General features: G+C 44.3%; 1 pseudogene; it reads right to left on the bottom strand.

The window, feature by feature from the left end:
• Positions 1-368: 368 nt before the first annotated feature.
• LOC126482645 (5S ribosomal RNA) lies at positions 369-486 on the bottom strand (annotated as a pseudogene).
• Between the last annotated feature and the right edge of the window lie 18,649 nt (positions 487-19,135).

The raw sequence follows: 19,135 nt of genomic DNA, 5'->3' as shown, positions 1-19,135 counted from the left end.
TTAATAGTTTCCACAATGAAATATTGTCTCAAAATATGGTAGAAAACCCAAAGAGATTCTTGTAGTATTTAAAGTACACCAGTGGCAAAAAACAGTTAATACCGTCACTGCGCGACAGCGATGGAAATGTTACCGATGATGGTGTCACTAAGGCGGAGTTACTAAATACACTCCATCACCAGGCCACGAGTGGCCTACTGGAACCATCCGACCGCCGTGTCATCCACAGTGAAGGATGCGAATAGGAGGGGCGTGGGGTCTGCACACCGCTGTCCCGGTCGTTATGATGGTATTCTTGACCGAAGCCGCTACTATTAGGACGAGTACCTCCTCAATTGGCATCACGAGGCTGAGTGCACCCCGAAAAATAGCAACAGCGCATGGCGGCCTAGATGGTCACCCATCCAAGTGCCGACCTCGCCCGACAGCGCTTATCTTCGGTGATCTCACGGGAACCGGTGAATCCACTGCGGCAAGGCCGTTGCCGAGTTACTAAATATAGTCTTCCGTAAATCCTTCACGAAATAAGACAAAGTAAATATTCCAGAATTCGAAAGCAGAACAGCTGTTAGCATGAGTGACATAAAAGTGGATATCTTAGGTTTTGCGAAACAACTCAAATCACTTAAGAAAAGCAAATCTTCCGATGCAGATGGTATACTAATCAGGTTCCTTTCAGAGTATGCAGACACAATTGCGTCTTTCTTAGCAATCATATACAACTGCTCACTTCACGAAAGATCTGTTCCTAAAGACTGGAATGTAGCACAGGTCACAACAATATTCAAGAAAGGAAATAGGAGTAACCCATTGAATTACAGACCCATATCACTGAACTCAATTTGTAATAGGATTTTGGAGCATATACTGTACTCGAACATTACGAATCACCTTCAAGAAATAGACTTATTGATACATAACTAACACGGATTCAGAAAATATCGTTATTGTGCATGTGGCGTCACCGCCAGACACCACACTTGCTAGGTGGTAGCCTTTAAATCGGCCGCGGTCCATTAGTATACGCCGGACCCGCGTATCGCCACTGTCAGTGATAGCAGACCGAGCGCCACCACACGGCAGGTCTAGAGAGACGTACCAGCACTCGCCCCAGTTGTACAGCCGACTTTGCTAGCGAAGGTTCACTTACAAATACGCTCTCATTTACCGAGACGATAGTTAGCATAGCCTTCAGCTACATTTGCTACGACCTAGCAAGGCGCCGAATTCAATTGATAATTAATATTATGAAGCATGTACCGTAACGAGAGATGTTCTACAATTGTGGATTAAAGTTAAGTATTATATCAACTACGTACTTTATTTGCAATTCTCAAGATATTGTCCTGTTCCAGACCTCACGCCAGTCAGCGTGTAATTAAACGCGTGCATTTCAGCCTCCTCTAGAAAAACAGTGTTGGCTTTTCTGCCAACACTACAAATTGGCGAAGAGGATGGGATTTGTCGTCCACTGGTATTTGCAGGTACGCATCTGCTAGGTCCAACGTCGAAAAATATTTACCCGGGCACAGTTTGTCAAAAAGATCTTCCGGGCGGGGTAAAGGAAAAGTTGCAATCACTAGTTGTGGATTCACTGTAGCTTTGAAGTCCACACAAAGTCTCAATTTTCCGGAAGGTTTTGGCAAAATTATTAAGGGTGATGCCCAGAGAGAAGCCTGCACACGTTCAATCACACCTTGTGATTCTAAATCGTTTAATGTTCTTGCGACCTCATCACGCAATGCGTGTGGAACATTGCGCGCTCTGAAAAATTTCGGTTGCGCGTGTACTTTCAGTTCCAAATGTGCTTTATAGTTCTTAGCGCAACCAAGGCCCGGTGCAAAAATGTCTGCAAATTCTTCACATAGACTAGAAGCACTGGCTGAAGGCACAGTCTGGTTCACTGACAGGACCTGATTTACTATAGACAAGTTAAACAACTGAAATAAATCTAAACCAAACAAGTTCACTGCAGAAGAAGAACGAAGTACGTAAAATGACACAAGTTTTGTTTGTCCCTTGTATGTTGCAAGAAGGCTGCACTGTCCTAACACAGGAATATTCTGACCGGAATAACTATTTAACTTAACATTTGCGGCACGCAACGCAGGTGTGCCCAGGTGTTGGTACGTGTCTTTATTGATCAGAGAAACTGCAGCTCCGGTATCGAGCTGGAATGGGACCACGTTGCCATTAATGTCCAAGTCCACAAAAAGTTTATTGTCCTACTGACGACAAGAGCGACTGTATCGTGCAATTTGAACTGACACTGGACAGAATCACTTGCTAATTGACGTGATTTCCGGCGACGTCGACGCACACTTTTTGTGGGACGCACACAGTCACTTTTAGAGAGAGCGGCACTGGGCGGAGTGGAATTAACTACATGAATTTCCATGGGCGAAGGTTCACGAGCCTGAGTATTCTTGGTTCGATTCCGATTCCGGCGTGAAGCAAAGGGCCTGGAATGGTTGTGAGTGTCCGATCTGAGCTTTTCCTGGCAAACACTCTGAACATGTCCTTTTTTATTACAGAAGAAGCAAATAGCTTGGCGTGACGGGCAATTTTCACGCGAATGTCTAGTAGCACACCGCGGGCATGATTTTAGCACTGCTTTTGCCCGCTCCGGACCAGATGTCGTCTTCAACCGGCGGCTGCCCCGCCCCGATGGAGGTCGAATCTTCGGCCCCTCCTGTCTCTTTACGGGCGCATGCACCGCATGTTGGCGTGCACCCTGGACTAGGTTTTCAGGCGTTTACTAGCTCCCCTCGGACCGAATGGCCGGGTGCGGGTGGCCCAGCCTCGCCTGTTGTTAGGCTCCCCACCTCGTCGCATACGTCAACATGGGGTCCTCCCCACGGCGGGCGGAAGCCTTATAACACAACCGTTCGCCGATTTGCGGGGGAGGAATGTGGTGTCACCGCCAGACACCACACTTGCTAGGTGGTAGCCTTTAAATCGGCCGCGGTCCATTAGTATACGCCCGACCCGCGTGTCGCCACTGTCAGTGATAGCAGACCGAGCGCCACCACACGGCAGGTCTACAGAGACGTACTAGCACTCGCCCCAGTTGTACAGCCGACTTTGCTAGCGAAGGTTCACTTACAAATACGCTCTCATTTGCCGAGACGATAGTTAGCATAGCCTTCAGCTACATTTGCTACGACCTAGCAAGGCGCCGTATTCAATTGATAATTAATATTATGAAGCATATACCGTAACGAGAGATGTTCTACAATTGTGGATTAAAGTTAAGTATTATATCAACTACGTACTTTATTTGCAATTCTCAAGATATTGTCCTGTTCCAGACCTCACGCCAGTCAGCGTGTAATTAAACGCGTGCATTTCGGCCTCCTCTAGAAAAACAGTGTTGGCTTTTCTGCCAACACTACAGTGCAACACAGCTAACTCTTTATTCCCATGAAGTAATGAGTGCTGTTGACAAGGGATCTCACATCGATTCCACACTCCTAGATTTCCAGAAGGCTTTTGATACCGTTCTTCATAAGCGACTATTAATCAAATTGCGTGCATATGGTGTATCGTCTCAGTTATGTGACTGGATTCGTGATTTCCTCTCAGAGAGGTCACAGTTCGTGGTGATGGACGGTAAATCATCGAGTTGAACAGAAGTGATACCTGGCGATCCGCTAGGTAGTGTCATAGGCCCTCCGTTGTTCCTGATTTATATAAATGATCTAGGTGATAATCTGAGGAGCCCCCTTAGATTGTTTGCAGATGACGCTGTAATTTACCGTCTAGTAAAATCAACAGACGATCAATTCCCGTTACAAAATGATCTAGAGAGAATTTATGTATGGTGCGAAAAGTGTCAATTGGTACTAAACAAAGAAAAGTGCGAGGTCATCCACATGGGTAACGAAATCCGATAAATTTAGGGTATACGATAAATCACACAAATCTAAGGGCTGTCAATTCGACTAAATGCCTAGGAATTACAATTAAGAGCGACTTAAATTGGGAAGACCACATAGATAATATTGTGGGGAAAGTGAAACAAAGACTGCACTTAGTTGGCAGAACACTTAGAAGATGCGACAAACCAACTAAAGAGACAGCCTACATTACTGTTGTCAGTCTCTGCTGGAATACTGCTTCGCGGTATGGGATCCTTACCAGGTATGATTGACGGAGGACATTGAAAAGGTACAAAGAAGGGCAGCTCGTTTCGTGTTACCGCGCAATATGGGTGAGAATGTCACTGATATGATACGCGAGTTGGGGTGGCAGTCACTGAAACAAAGGCGGTTTTCTTTGCGGCGAGATCTATTTACGTAATTTCAGTCGCCAACTTTCTCTTCCGAATGCGAAAGTATTTTGTTTACACCCACCTACGTAGGGAAAAATGATCATCATAATAAAATAAGAGAAATCAGAGCTCGAACGGAAAGATTTAGGAGTTCCTTTTTCCCACGCGCCATTCGAGAGTGGAATGGTTGAGAAATAGTATGAAAATGGTTCGATGAACCCTCTTCCAGGCACTTAAGCGTGAATTGCAGAGTAACCATATAGATGTAGGTGTAGATGTACCAGCTGTGCTTACACCTCCTCTCCAGGCCCTGGTGTACGCACTGTGCATTGACGTCCGAGTCCGTTGGGCCTTCCCACCTGCAACCCAAAACGAATACACTAGGTTTTGAAACAGGACTTAAATGCACATGTGCTGTTACGAGGACGTGCCTGTAGAAAACGTACCTCAAGTGACCATGTCTCTCGTAAGGACCTGTGAAAGGAATTCATTGTGCGTGGTTCTAGCACTCGACCATTCGGAAATCGCCGAACGTACAAACGTTGGGCAGCGTGAGCATTTCCATCCACCGTCCCGTAAGCACAATGCATGTTGAACCGTAATTTTACTTTCAAAATCTTTTCTTAAAGAATTTACTTTCTTTACTAGCGGTTCACCAAGAACATTAACACATTTAATCACACTAGGTGAGCGTGGAAGTAGTTGCCAGGAAGTAACTGATGGATAATAAAATTACCTTAAACAAATGTGAATTTTATTCCTAAAAGCCTTTCCCAAAACTGATTTAAAATTACAATCAGAAAGCACCCTCTAAATATCAAGTTACAATTATTCAGAGGCAGAATAACGCAGAATAACAATTTTTTATTATTTTTATTTTATATTTTACAGTAGGAGCCTTCAGGCTGAGAAGCTTCCGCCCCCTTTCAACACGGCCGTAGTCACGACCGCTCACAGTGACCTCTGAAAAACGACACTGGAGCAAATCTGCAACACACCAGATTACTTTAAACTAAATATTTTAACAACTCACACAAACACATTAACTATGCACCCCGTAAGAGGGATGGAAATGGTACAAACACTCACACTAAGAAATTATTTGCCACCAAAAGTGCAATTTGTTTTTAAAAGGGCTCTTACGGTGGAAGGGTAGCAACTTTATAAAATTGACTATTTAAATAAAACCCATGAAATTCAGACTTACGTAAAATGTTCAACATGCTCTGCATTACACATATACCGCCTCGCAAGATGATAGGCAAGATAAAAACATATTTCAGGAATTCGGCCTTTACCTTAATTCTATAAATTCGTTAACACCGAATCCGACAAACATGACAGAGGCAGCTATTAATGTACGGCAGATTGACGGGGGAGGGGGGGGGTGTTACTAAACAACCTGAACCACAGATTGCTCTAAACCTCCCCAATTCCACAAGGGAAAAACGGACCACCCAATTCACAAATAACCACCTTCCTGCGAGTGGGCAAACGGAAAAGAATGGTGGGACGATCCCAAAACAAAGCGGCTGGTGACCTCACCAAGAAAACAAGTAGAATTTAACAAGAAAATGAAACAACATATCTCCAACCACTTAACTTCTAATAAACTGCGATATCTGGCGAAGACCTGGCGCAGCACCCCCAATGCTCTCCCGAACCGTCCGCTGCCAGCCGCTTCAACGGACGCAGGAAGGCACGCCGATCTCCCGTCTCACGGCGTCGCAGCTCGCCCCGGCCAGCCCGATGTCGTGGTTTCGCTCCTGTTGCTCTCGTGTGAACCGCGAAGCCACTACCCCTTTCTACACGGCGCTGCCCACTGGACTTAAGTGGGGACCTCACATGCGCCGACGCTCAAGGCTGACACGTCATCTCGTGTCTCAGTGCGCGACCGAACAATCTACCGATCCAACCGCCAATGACCGTTGCCCGAGCAACTCCAGCAGACTGGAGGCCTAACGCGCAGACTCAGATGCAGGAACTCAGCCCCGACCGGGCGACCACTAGCTGAGTTCTGTTACTGGCGGAGTGGCAAGACTCTCATTTTCTCGCTATAAAGTTCGATCCAAAGGACAGACATACTAGCACTCCGACGACAGACAGACACTAACTGCCGCACAAATTGAAACGAGAGACCAACCAGCAACTGGTGGTGCGAGACCGACATAGCCTCACTCCGACTGACCACCCTCCCGAGCTGATAGGCCCCCTTAAATGCACGTGAACAGGCAATCTTTCCGCTTTCCCACCAGAGGAAGACACCAAAAGCTGCGATTACCACAGCGGCGCCTCCGCCAGAAACGAAGGGCGACTGCTTCACACAACGCGCTGCGGCACGCTCTTCAAAACAGCAATTTTTTACCACTGCTCACATGTCTGCCCTTTCCTCACAAGAGTAACCCTCCATTTCCTGTCCACTACAGCCGGCCGGTGTGGCCGTGCGGTTCTAGGCGCTTCAGTCTGGAACCGCGTGACCGCTACGGTCGCAGGTTCGAATCCTGCCTCGGGCATGGATGTGTGTGATGTCCTTAGGTTAGTTAGGTTTAAGTAGTTCTATGTTCTAGGGGACTGATGACCACAGATGTTAAGTCCCATAGTGCTCAGAGGCATTTGAACCATTTTGTCCACTACACGCAGTAACAAACACAAGAGTGTCCCCATTTGATGACAGACTGACGAACCAGACTCCCCACTGTGCACAGGTGCTGCCCTCTACGCGACACCTAAAACAGGAATTTGCACAACAAAAAGCAACACCTTCACGTCGCAGTAGTATGCGGAAAACACGTAACGTTGTCCCGCCTTTAATATCCGCGACTATGTCAACCTGACGTTTCTTTTACCTTGATGTCACAAATACATTGAAACGGTTGCCATTCAGACCTGCTACCACGAAGACTGCGATGGAGTATGGTGTGCGTACGCTCTTGGTGGCGTGCGAATCTGTTCAACGACGTCTAGCGTAATTCGCACTCAGTGCGACAACTCAGTTTCAAAAAATGGTTCAAATGGCTCTGAGCACTATGGGACTCAACTTCTGAGGTCATTAGTCCCCTAGAACTTAGAACTAGTTAAACCTAACTAACCTAAGGACATCACAAACATCCATGCCCGAGGCAGGATTCGAACCTGCGACCGTAGCGGTCTTGCGGTTCCAGACTGCAGCGCCTTTAACCGCACGGCCACTTCGGCCGGCCTCTCAGTTTCAAATTTGACTCTAAAGTGCGTACAACGTTCCTCTGTAATGGTACAAAAGTATGGCAACCTACGACATCAGCCCCGGGCTCGGCGACGCTATGAACAACGAGGTGCTGACACATGCGAGAAACGGCCACAGCTTAGAAATTCGTGTTACGTGTAAGGATGAGTGATGCCACATTGGCACCACCGTTCTGCCCGTCGCTACAGTTGATGTGTCATACCCAAGTTTCACGCCTTCTTTTGAAGCTGCAGCGATAGAGGTTAGAACCGCGACGTACAGAATTGTAATCACGCGGTTTTCTTGTGAGTGGACGAGGAAAACATTTCAGGCACATCGCCGCTCAGAATAGGCCCGTTAAAAGAGTCCTTTTAAGACCCCCCCTGCGTCCACCCCCTGTTCGGCAAAATCCTTGGTGGCACCCACCTGCGTTTGCTGAGCACCTTAGTAATTTACCTGTGAAGGCAGAACCTGTGATGTTTGTGCCAGGTGCCTGCAGCATGCTGCGTTGTTACTCTTGCGCCTGATATTAGGCCATCTGGAACAGAGAGTGTCGAAAGTGTTGCCAATCTGCAAGCACCTAAACTGTCGCCATGCACTCGGTCTGTAAAGGTACATTTTTAAAATTCTCAATAAAGGTGGGAGGATGCCACTCTGGTTTTGCCGAACTAGAGGGTCGTAGAGGGATCTTTTTACATTTTATTCACACATGTGTCAAGGTCGCAGCTCCTCGCCTCCTCCCCCCCCCCCCTTCCATGAACAAGCCATAGGAGCCGCCCGCTGTGGCCGAGCGGTTGTAGGTGCTTCAGTCCGGAACCGCGCTGCTGCTACGGTCGCAGGTTCGAATCCTGCCTCGGGCATGACTGTGTTTGATGTCCTTAGGCTAGTTAGGTTTAAGTAGTTCTAAGTCTAGGGGACTGATGACCTCAGATGTTAAGTCCCGTAGTGCTCAGAGCCATTTGAACCATTTGAACCATGCCACAGGAGGACACAAAATGGCAGCCAGTGGATAAGCATTAACTCCCTTTGCTGTTTATGATAATGTTCAAATTTCGTCGTATGGTTTTGATGGGTCCCTAGTAATTCCAGCATATACACGAGAGCAAAAATTGTGGTCACGCTGCGTTCCAAAGGGGTTCGAGCTGGTACATCGTGGATGCAGTGCTACAAAAAGATGGGTTTGAACGCCCTTAGGGTGTCTGCAGTGTCCTAGATTGTGAAGTATGCCTTTCTGATTCTTATGGCACTCGAAACGCAGTTGTGTGCCTTGGAATGTGTGGGAATCAACGTCCCAGGGAAAGGGGTGGTTTTACTGACGCCCTTCATGCCGTTCTTTGCCTATTCTGAGTGATGGTGTGTATAGAATGCTTTTGTCGGCCGTTCACAAGAAAACCGAATTGTTTCAACGATGGGTTTCACCGGTCTGTTCCACAACGCAGTGACATCAAAAAAGAAGGGCTGAAAATGTGTGTAAGACGGGCTGTGAAGGTCTTCCCACCTTGCGACGCAACCTTTTTCTCACACGTGCCGACACCTTGTTATTTGATGCGCCGTCGAGCGCAAGGGTGGCGTCGCAGGACGCCATGCTTTTGCATCACTACAGAGGAAGCTTGATGCACGTTTGAGCTAAATTTCAAACTTTAGCGTCGCAATGGGTGAGAATTACGGATTCTCGAAAAAAAGTCCTTTGATTCTCTTGGATAAGGGGAAAGCGTTGTTACCATATCCCTCGAACAGTTATTGACCAAATTACGAGGGTAAGTCAATTATTACCCGCAGTTTAGATATATTTTTGTTTATTTTGGTAGCATTGTCCTTTTACGTTGATGACGCATACTTTGTTTATTTGTTATTATATCTTTGCAATTTTCAAGGTGCTAGGTTAGTTCCGTTATCGCTGCCGTACTGTTAATCCGCTGTCTATTTGCACCAAAGAAGAGCTATGATCGATCAGTGATCCATTTTTGTGGGCGGAAGGCGTATAAGGGGCCAGAACCCATCGAAGACTTTTGGTGCAGTACGGGAACAATATTTTGCCAAAACGGAGTGTCAACTAATGGACTGAAAAATTCCAAAATGGTCGCACAAGTGTTACGCACGATGAAGGAGCTGGACGACCGTTTACCGCTATAAATTAAGAAACCATTGAGCGTTCACTTGAAATGATTCTCTTCGACAGGCGATTAACTGTTGACGAAGTGGCACATCGTCTGCAAATTAGTCACGGTTCTGCCTACGAAATTATCCACAACAGATTTGGGTTTCATAAAGTTTGTGCAAGATGGGTCCCAAAACAACTCACACAGTTGCATAAACAAACGCGCTTGGACATCTGCAAAAAAACATTTGGGTATCTGTGGTAACGAAGGAGACAATTTCTTAGACAGGATCATTACTGGTGACGAAACATAGATCCATCATTACGCGCCAGAGAATAAACGGCAGAGTATGGAATGGTAACATCCAAATTCGCCGTGCAAGAAAAGTTAAAGACCCAACCGTCTGCAGGAAAACTGATGCTTACGGTTTTTTGGGACGCACAGGGTCCAGTACTGGAACATTATGGGGAAAGAGGCACAACACTAAACAGTGTGGGTTACAGTGAGATGCTTACTACCAGGCTGAAGCCTGCAATTCGAAGCAAACACCGAGGATCGCTGTCAAAAGGTGTTTTGTTGTTGCACGACAATGCCCTTCCGCATACTGCTGCCCACACTGCTGAAACGCTCCAGAAGCTCAAATTTGAAATATTGGATCATCCTCCATATGGTCCCGATCTTGCCCCTTCTGACTATCACTTGTTTGATCCACTCTAGCATTAAGGGCCCTTCGATTTGCCTCGGACGAAGCAGTGAAACAAGTGGTGCATTCCTGGCTCGCAGCTCAACCAAGAAGGCACCAGGAAGCTTGTACAACGATGGACCAAGTGCTTTGAAACGCAAGGAGACTATGTCGAAATATGATGTTCTTCTAAGTTTCCTATCTGATTAGAATAAAATTTTATAACTATGCCGATAATAATTGACTTACCCTCGTACATCAGACTTTTGCTGAAAATCGGACGGACAAGGCTTTATATTTTTGTAATACATACAAAATATATAAATATATGTCATCAGTACATAATGAGTGTTCAAATGAAAAGATAAGATTGAAAATTGCGTTTATCGCTTTGGGATAACGCAGTGAGACATCCAGACAATGGAAGCATGTGTCATCACCTTTCCCTAAAAAATTCGTAGGTGTGTACTCAACAGCCACGTTGATGTTCACCCACAGTCTTTTAGGACTTCTGTGGTTCGATAGTCATCTAGTTCCTGGAGCACGGAAAAACCATTGACAGTGACCTATACTGTGAAGCACTCCGGGGCCTACCCAAGACCACCAAGAGCAAACGGCCTGGGCTGCCCATGGAGGGAGGGATTCTGCGACGTGCGTCCACATGTCTCCATATACACACAAAATGTAATGACCAACTTCAACTGACAGCGTCATGAGTTTTCACCCTACAACCCGCGCACGTCTCTCGGCGTCATCCATGTGTTTGGAAAAAAAAATCTCAAAGGTAAGCGGTTCAGCTTGGACGAAGAGGGCTGCCTCCTGTCGCAGCCAAGGGCGTACTGGGACCAGGAAAGCCTTCACCTCGTGAAACAGTCCGATAGTTGTGCTCAGGACTCTTGTGATGACTTTTGAATAAAAACTTTTATTATACCCATTTCTTTTGAACACCCCTCATATAAAAGCAAAACGTTGTTATCAAACACTGTAAAAAGTTCTTTAACGATTTACTTTAAATTTTTACACCATAGTCCTATGAAAGTTCGGACGGACAAAGGCTAGGTATTTTTTAATGCATACGAAGGGGAATATTGTTACCAAAAATCTCAAGAATTTTTTGACCATATATATATAATATATATATAAGCTGCTCGGGGGAACACAATGGTAAGCGCCATCACCGTGTATTTTGCGGTAGATGGCTAATGACACCACCTGTGGGATGCACAATGCAGTAAACTTACTAGTAGTTCCAAATTCACTCAACAGATGTCAGGGAGGAGCTTATTGGTAAGCGCTACTGTCCGTCTGTTGCGGAAACATAATGGTAAGTGACAGAGAGAATGGCGGCAAGTAAAAACATCTCTGAGGTTTTGGCAACAGTGAACATGGCAGAAGACGAGGAATATACTTCCAATGATACTAATATCTTCTAGAGGGATCCAGAATACATTCCCAACGATTCAGATGACTCAGAGGTATGTTAATATGTAAATATACTGTCTTTAGTACGTTTCACGAACATAATGGTAAGTGCATGTACACTCTTTGACATAAAACTTGACCGGCGGCCGGCCGCTTCAGAGGCTAAGTCCGCGCCGATCGCGACATGGGACAAAAAAACTGGCCAACTCGCTAATTCTCTAAGTCCGGTTATCTGCACAATCTGGCAACACTGTAGACTGCGGCACTTCCTGGAGGAAAACTTGTCCCATGATAGAGAAACTCTAGGCTGATTACGCCTGTGGTCTAGCGGTAGCGTGCGTTGTTTCTGTTCATAATGTCAGTGGATCGAGAGCAGCTGGCATAAAATATTTTTATAGCCTCTTCTGTCTGAATGCTGAAGACGTGAATGTAATGGTAGCGCAGATTCAATCTATTTCGCTTTGTGACACACCGATATCAAAATTTTATCCAGTAACGATTTTGCGGCAGATTTCCTGCAGACTGTCCTCCTCTGGACGCCGTATGCGACAAAGCTCCGGGATCCATTTGCTGGCTACTGGCAGCGGCCGTGGCGACAGCAGCGGCGCTGCACTCCCCCGTTCTTTATCGAAAGCGCCTGCTACCGCTCATCGCTTTTGATGATTTAAAACGCTTTATTATTAAATGTTGCTCCACAGAAAATTTCTACAATTTCCATTCACGCTCAAAAGCAACGGAGACAGACGCCCTGATTAGTAGGCGGGTATTATATTACATTAATCGGCAAGAGCTGAATATGGCCCGAAATTAATTTTATAGACTGGGACGAAATTAAACCACCTCACTACATTCGATGAATTTATAAATGCTTCATACCTCGTTTCTTTTCCTTTCAAACTCAATTATTTGTGCAACTTTTGGTCAATGTTTGGATGTTTTCGTCAAGCCAGAGTGAGCGTCTGTGGTGTAAAGTGTATTACAGTTCTTGTTTCATTCCTTATGGTAAGTCTATGCGATAAACTGTGTGAATACCTTGCAATGCATGCTCTGTAGCAGTGCAGGAACACTGCACATTTGGAGTTCCATGTATGGGTTCATGAAGTATTTATTGTTGATCGGAAGTGATAGTTAAGGTCATCAGATTTAAACCAGAAAAATTTGTCGTTTTGAAGGTTTCAGAGAACGGAAAGGAATTGCTAACGCCGGTGTTAGAAAACGTCTACAGTTAAATGGTATTGCAAAAATTTAGAAGAAGGGAACTACATTAATGAACATGTGCACTTCATAAACAACCTTCTGACATGTTAGACCTATATGACGAACAAAGCTCAAATTTATATCGTTGACAGTCGGTTTGAATCTTTTCAGGGTCTATTTTACAGTGAAGCACCTTGGAATTTGCAAAGCAGAAATCCATGATATTAACTTAATTTACTAAGTCGAAATCGGACGAAGATTGATGTTTAAAGGCATTCTTCAGATTTCGCATAAGAAATTTTTACTAGCAGTTTGCAACTCCATTAATTAAAATGGAAAATAAAAGGTTGTACTCAGCGGCTTCTACCGTGATTCGAACTGCTATGTCTTATAGTACAAGCACTGCAACGCACAAGGGAACCTCTGAGCTAACGACACACTGGCGGCCAGAGGCGGAATATAGTCACTGTGATGTTGCCTGAACCTCAAAACGCAACCTTAAACACACGAACAGAGGAGGTGGAGATTACTGTTTTAACGTCCCGTCGACAACGATGTCATTAGAGACGGAGCACAAGCTCGGATTAGGGAAGGATGGGGAAGGAAATCGGCCGTGCCCTTCCTAAGGAACCATCCCGGCATTTGCCTGAAGCGATTTAGGGAAATCATTGAAAACCTAAATCAGGATGGCCGGGCGCGGGATTGCACCGTCGTCCTCCCGAATGCACACACAAACAGGTGTTACTTATGTGAAGAACGCCGTTCTTGGAGTTCAGAAATTAAATATACTTTCTAATTGTGTCATCTTGCAGTGGATTATATCGTACGAGTCTTCGATGTGGAAAACGAATGTCAAGTGAATTTAGCGAGGTAACGCCGACCTTCACCCGGAAGTAAATGCACTATCAGAGTGTTGACAAATACTTGCTACGACGCTGCCATTTCTAGGCTCTCTGACGAGGCAGCTCTTCAGCGAAATGCTTGCCGTGATTCTCCGATACGGTTCTTCAGAGTGGAGACGCGCGCGCACGTTTGGTTTTTATGCGGCGTTCTCCCCTGATGGTTTCTGACGTCGCCTTCTGGGCTATGTATACATATGAGACATTCAATTATCATTAATCCAGAATGATACAAGTTTCAGCTTCCGGCGTGGAAGAAGGCTGTTGACGCCGACATTATATCATTTCAACGTAGGGAAAGCAAAACGGATCATTCAATGTTTCTCATTCAACATAAAGCATGTGAGATAATTTTCCGTAACGTTCATAATCATCTAAAAATACAAACGAAGTAAAAATACACCGGAAGCTTATTCGAATTGAATATAACGCTTTGCACCTCGATGTCGAATTTGTCCACTTGCAATCTTTTGCAGCATACACATAGAATGTCATGATTACCACGAGAATGAAGAAATATGTTGGTAAGGATGGAAGCAAGAAGAGACGCAGTCAACAAATATTCTATTCCTCATGGCATTCATTTCATTTGACACGTAAGAAGAGGTAAAGCGGGAATTTACTTTCGTTAACACGAAAGATATGCCGCACATATTGATAACGAGGAAGTCTGCGTCTTCATACGTTTCCTCCTTGAAATCTGTATGCTCTATTATATACTAAGTAGCCCGATCATTGTTTCAGTAATGTTACCCTCTTGTTTGACCCCGTAACGATGAACAGATTCCAAATGCATGTCTCCCTTCCTGGGTTGTTTTTTGTGTTTTATTGCTTGGAATTCCTGAAGCAGACCACTGTGCCTTCCCCCCTCGTGGGTTAGGTCTCAAAACTAAACCGCTTTGTATCCAATGGCATAATTTATTCAGACAGCATCAGCATAAGACTATCAAACAAAGCCTTCCATTTACAGTTGCAGCACTCTAACCAGCACTGACCAAAGTGTAATCCACGGTCATGGTCCTAAATTACCAGCTGTCTGCTACTGTGGCAAAGTCCGTACTACACTGTCGATTCCGCAGCACCATTTTATCTGGTAACACTGTGTAGTTGCACAGTTGTGCTACCAGGTCTGTCCTCACACTGTCAACTTTATGTATCTCACTTCTCCTGTAGCGTAGATCACGAGGAGCCGAAGTAAATGAGTGTATTCTGCATGACGTAACATTCAGTATTCCCTTCTTTCATAGCCACTCTTCATGTGCATCGATACCAAATAGGAATGCGAAAACTCTTGCGAGTGAGAGAATGACAATAACAATCGTAACAAGAACAAGCAAATAATGAATGATGTTTATTCCAACGCAGAACGAGAATGGCTTTAAATATAAAAATCTGTATCTATATCTATATCCATATCTATTGATCTTTGAGTTGGCACAATGCAAATATATTCTTAGCATTTAGTTACTGAATTTAGTTCTGGATGTTTGCAGAGAAAAGGAAAAGTCGGTACTTCTCGCTAGTGTAATATAATGTGAACCAGCAACTACCCTTTCCTTAGAACACGACTCAAGCAGGTCCTCAAGTAGGTAGCAAGGCACTGCTGCATTCTGTTCCCTGACATTGCTCTGATGACGGTTAATGCAGATAGTTCCGATTATGAAATACAAAACGTATTGCAGGTTAGTTCCTAGGATAGTAACATTAAATTTGCGTTGTAGACGGCACATGAACGTGACGACTATCCATATTACTCATCAATATAAAAAGACAATATTTAGGGAATTTAGCAGGATTACTCAAAATGAATTCTGAAATTGGGTGACTGACTGCACAGGTGCTAAACGTCGTCAAGTGTATACGATGTCCTAGTCGCATTAGGAATATGAAGATCGTCTTCGACAGCTCGCAACTTTCACATTGCTATCTCCACCCTACTCCAGACAGCCCTCGGTGGAGTTGCACTACGTTGCCGATGTTATGGAAGGCCTTCAAACCGACAACAGACCACATATTGAAAAATACAAGCGAATTCTCTTGCAGCGTAAGCTTATTGTAACTAATCTAAAAATTATTGGAGAGGAACATTGTCCTATTCAAAAAAAGTAAAATGTTACACACTGTTGACGTCAAACGGACATTATCTATGTCCTGTCTTGTGTCCTACTCATCTATAATATCAAGTGTACTATGTAAATGATTATATATAATGGACGATAGGGTAATGCATTGATACCAGATGGTGGGGGCCGGCCGGTGTGGCCGTGCGGTTCTAGGCGCTTCAGTCTGGAACCGCGTGACCGCTACGGTCGCAGGTTCGAATCCTGCCTCGGGCATGGATGTTAGTGATGTCCTTAGGTTAGTTAGGTTTAAGTAGTTCTAAGTTCTAGGGGACTGATGGCCTTAGAAGTTAAGTCCCATAGTGCTCAGAGCCATTTGGACCATTTGAACTATTTAACACAAAATGACATTAAAAATTAAAGTTATTCACGAGCAGCTAGTTGAGAATATGTATGAACATTAAATGACACGACGAACTGAAATAATATGACGAAGAGTTCAGCGCTCACTGGGAATAGAGCCCCACACATATCGTTGTTGACTACACACAAAGAGACGTCAGCTACCGAATTTTTCTCCACCAGCTGCTCAGAATAGCATCTTGAACTTACAGTCATCTCGCAAATAGTTCTGTGTCTCACTGGGAGTTAAAAACGTCAGATATCGTTAGTGTTGACAACGAATGAAAATACATTAAAAATCAAAATTATTATCCACCAGCAGATAGGTGTTCTCATGATAGAGCTTGATAATGCATAATTAAATCTTTAGTGCTGGGCCAGGATTCGATCCCATTCACGCGTAATATGTGAAGGTGTTGAGGAATCTGCAGTTTTGAACAAACAACAAATTGTAGCCGAGCTGTATTGCCACGAAGGGATCAAATTCCGCGTTAAGGGCGGTCTGAGTTGCATCCCCAGTTTAGAACCAATTTTATCGACATACAGAAGCTCAAATAAAAGATGGAATAAGTGTCCTGTGACCATACATAGCGTTTGTGTCGTCACTTGAAATAAATAACTAGTATAAGAAAGGTTACTGGTGATAGAGTTTCTACATGTCGCCACTCCAGACTTTATTGTGGTTCAACCTACCGCCTACTTGGTAAAGAAGGAATATCATCTTTAATGTGAATTTTCAGACCACGCAGCCATTATATCTCCTCACTTGGTGTAGCCAGGAGAGAATGGAATCTGTCTCTCCCTATCTAAAATCATTGACGGAAGTGGGAATCGAACCCAGACCATAGGTATAACAACCTACCATCCGTCCAACAGACCACGAAATCCTCTTCTCTGCGAGTCATTTTTCTATCGTAACGCAGTTGCGCCACACTGGATGAGAATTCTGACACACAGGCTCCCTGTAGTAATTTGCAGCATGTTCAGTAAATTCATTTACTTGGTTGACCGAATCACCATGAACTAGCTGCCTCGGCTACCCAGTGCATACATTCGACTATTTTGTAATCACAGAAATAAAATCACGTAACTGCCACCTACACACAACTGCCAACAGTGTAGGATGCAGAAGTTTAAATAGGAAGTGTTCCTTTCCACTTGAGCTATTCTATTGCGCTATCTGTTACTAGAAAACGTCGTTCAGTCCAAAAGAAAAGCTGTAACTGTTTGTCTCTCAGAAGTCAAGGCCTGGCCATATGCAGAATCTCACAGTGCTGTGGAATCCAAAAGTTCTGGAGGAATAGTTGCCGAGCTCTGGAGCTGCTGTAGCTACGTGTCAGCTTGTAGCATAGATAAGATGTCGCGAGTTCGAATACATTCAGTGCTACATTTTTTAAAACGCAATTCTGCTCTCTGCTGAAGGTATCAATCTAATGGAACTTTGAACATAATTCCCTTCACTTCTCAACCCAAAGTAGTCGCATGTGGAAAAAGGGCTAACTACTGTGACATTTTGTTCTATTCAGGTTTAATAGACAGCAGGCAGCAGATGCATCTCGAAGATGTGCAGGGAGAGCGCATCGTGCCATAATATGTCAGAAAAGTATTTTCTATATTAGCCGTCGTGTGGTAGTGATATTTTATTCTTCTTCAAACTTTGTTTGACAGCTTTAACTCAGAACAAGTTTTCTACATGCATGTAATCAATAAACTGCATGTGCATTGTCAGACTGTCATAGGTAACATCTGAGAATTCGCATATATCGTTGATGATTAATTTCTCTCTCATGTTTACTATTGTTTTAACAACACTAAAGGAAACCTTACGAAAATTGTGCACTGTATTATAAGAAATGAAATAAAACTAACCATGGTAACCTTACGACGAAAGTATCTGTACACAAGCATGCCTCTATCGACACGAATTAGTAAAATACTACTCACTTAGATTTTGATTGGGTCTGTGTTTAATTGGTATGCTGTGTCATACTCAAGAGGTATGCAAATGTGGCATTTCATAAATATAGTTACGTATTCCTAGAAACCCAAAATTCGCTTGTCAGCAGCGGAAAGAGGCCTTACCTGTTGTGCAGCATTGTAAGTTTTTCAACATTGCACTATGAGCTGAAAGCATTTTCTTGCGATTTCCTTATTGATGTTTGATCTGACTGCTTGTAGCTCTTTCACAGAAGGGATAAAAACGTTACAGTCAGTGAGACTGGAACTGCGAACCGTAACAGACGCTTTTTCACAGCTCAGCACGTTACCACAGAGCTGGCGAGGAGGTATGGGTCTTAGCTCCCTATTACGAGGGCAATGGTAACTAGAACTCGTAAACCGCTATTTGAATGTCGAGATTAGTTGCTGTTTCCACCTGCAACGACTTTCCTGGGCTGGAAACCGTAAATTTTCAATCTTTTGTTACCCTGCAAGCGATAATAACTCAGATTATTCAATGGAAATGACAGGTAAAATCAAGTGAACTTTGAGGCTTAATTCCGTGCACACCAGGAAGTAACTCGTGGATCACAGAGTTGCCAAACATACATTGCCTTGTTGCCAAATCTCAGTTACAGTACCAGCAGGAGGAAGAGGAACCGATGTGATCCTACAGCGGTCTGGGAAGTGACCATAGCTGGTGTCTCCAAGTCACGGCTGCTACGGCCTGGAATACGTAATGCGTCTCATTCGCTTTCTGTAACTAGGTTTAGGGACTGGAGCGTAGTTACTAATAATACTCAGAACTGACTGCAAACTGAGCATCATAAATCAGTAACTCTCATTGTTGTTTTTATATTTCTTTCGTAAGTGTACTCAAAACTAAGAAAGTCATTCACAGGCGTTTTCGTGCCTCGCCGATAGTCGAGCACAACATACAAATAAAAATAAAAAAGAATGT

The sequence above is a fragment of the Schistocerca serialis genome, chromosome 5 (genome assembly GCF_023864345.2).
Source record: "Schistocerca serialis cubense isolate TAMUIC-IGC-003099 chromosome 5, iqSchSeri2.2, whole genome shotgun sequence".
Classification (NCBI taxonomy): Eukaryota; Metazoa; Arthropoda; class Insecta; order Orthoptera; family Acrididae; genus Schistocerca; species Schistocerca serialis.
Note: the sequence above shows the minus strand (reverse complement) of the source record. Positions and strands in the feature narration are given on the sequence as shown.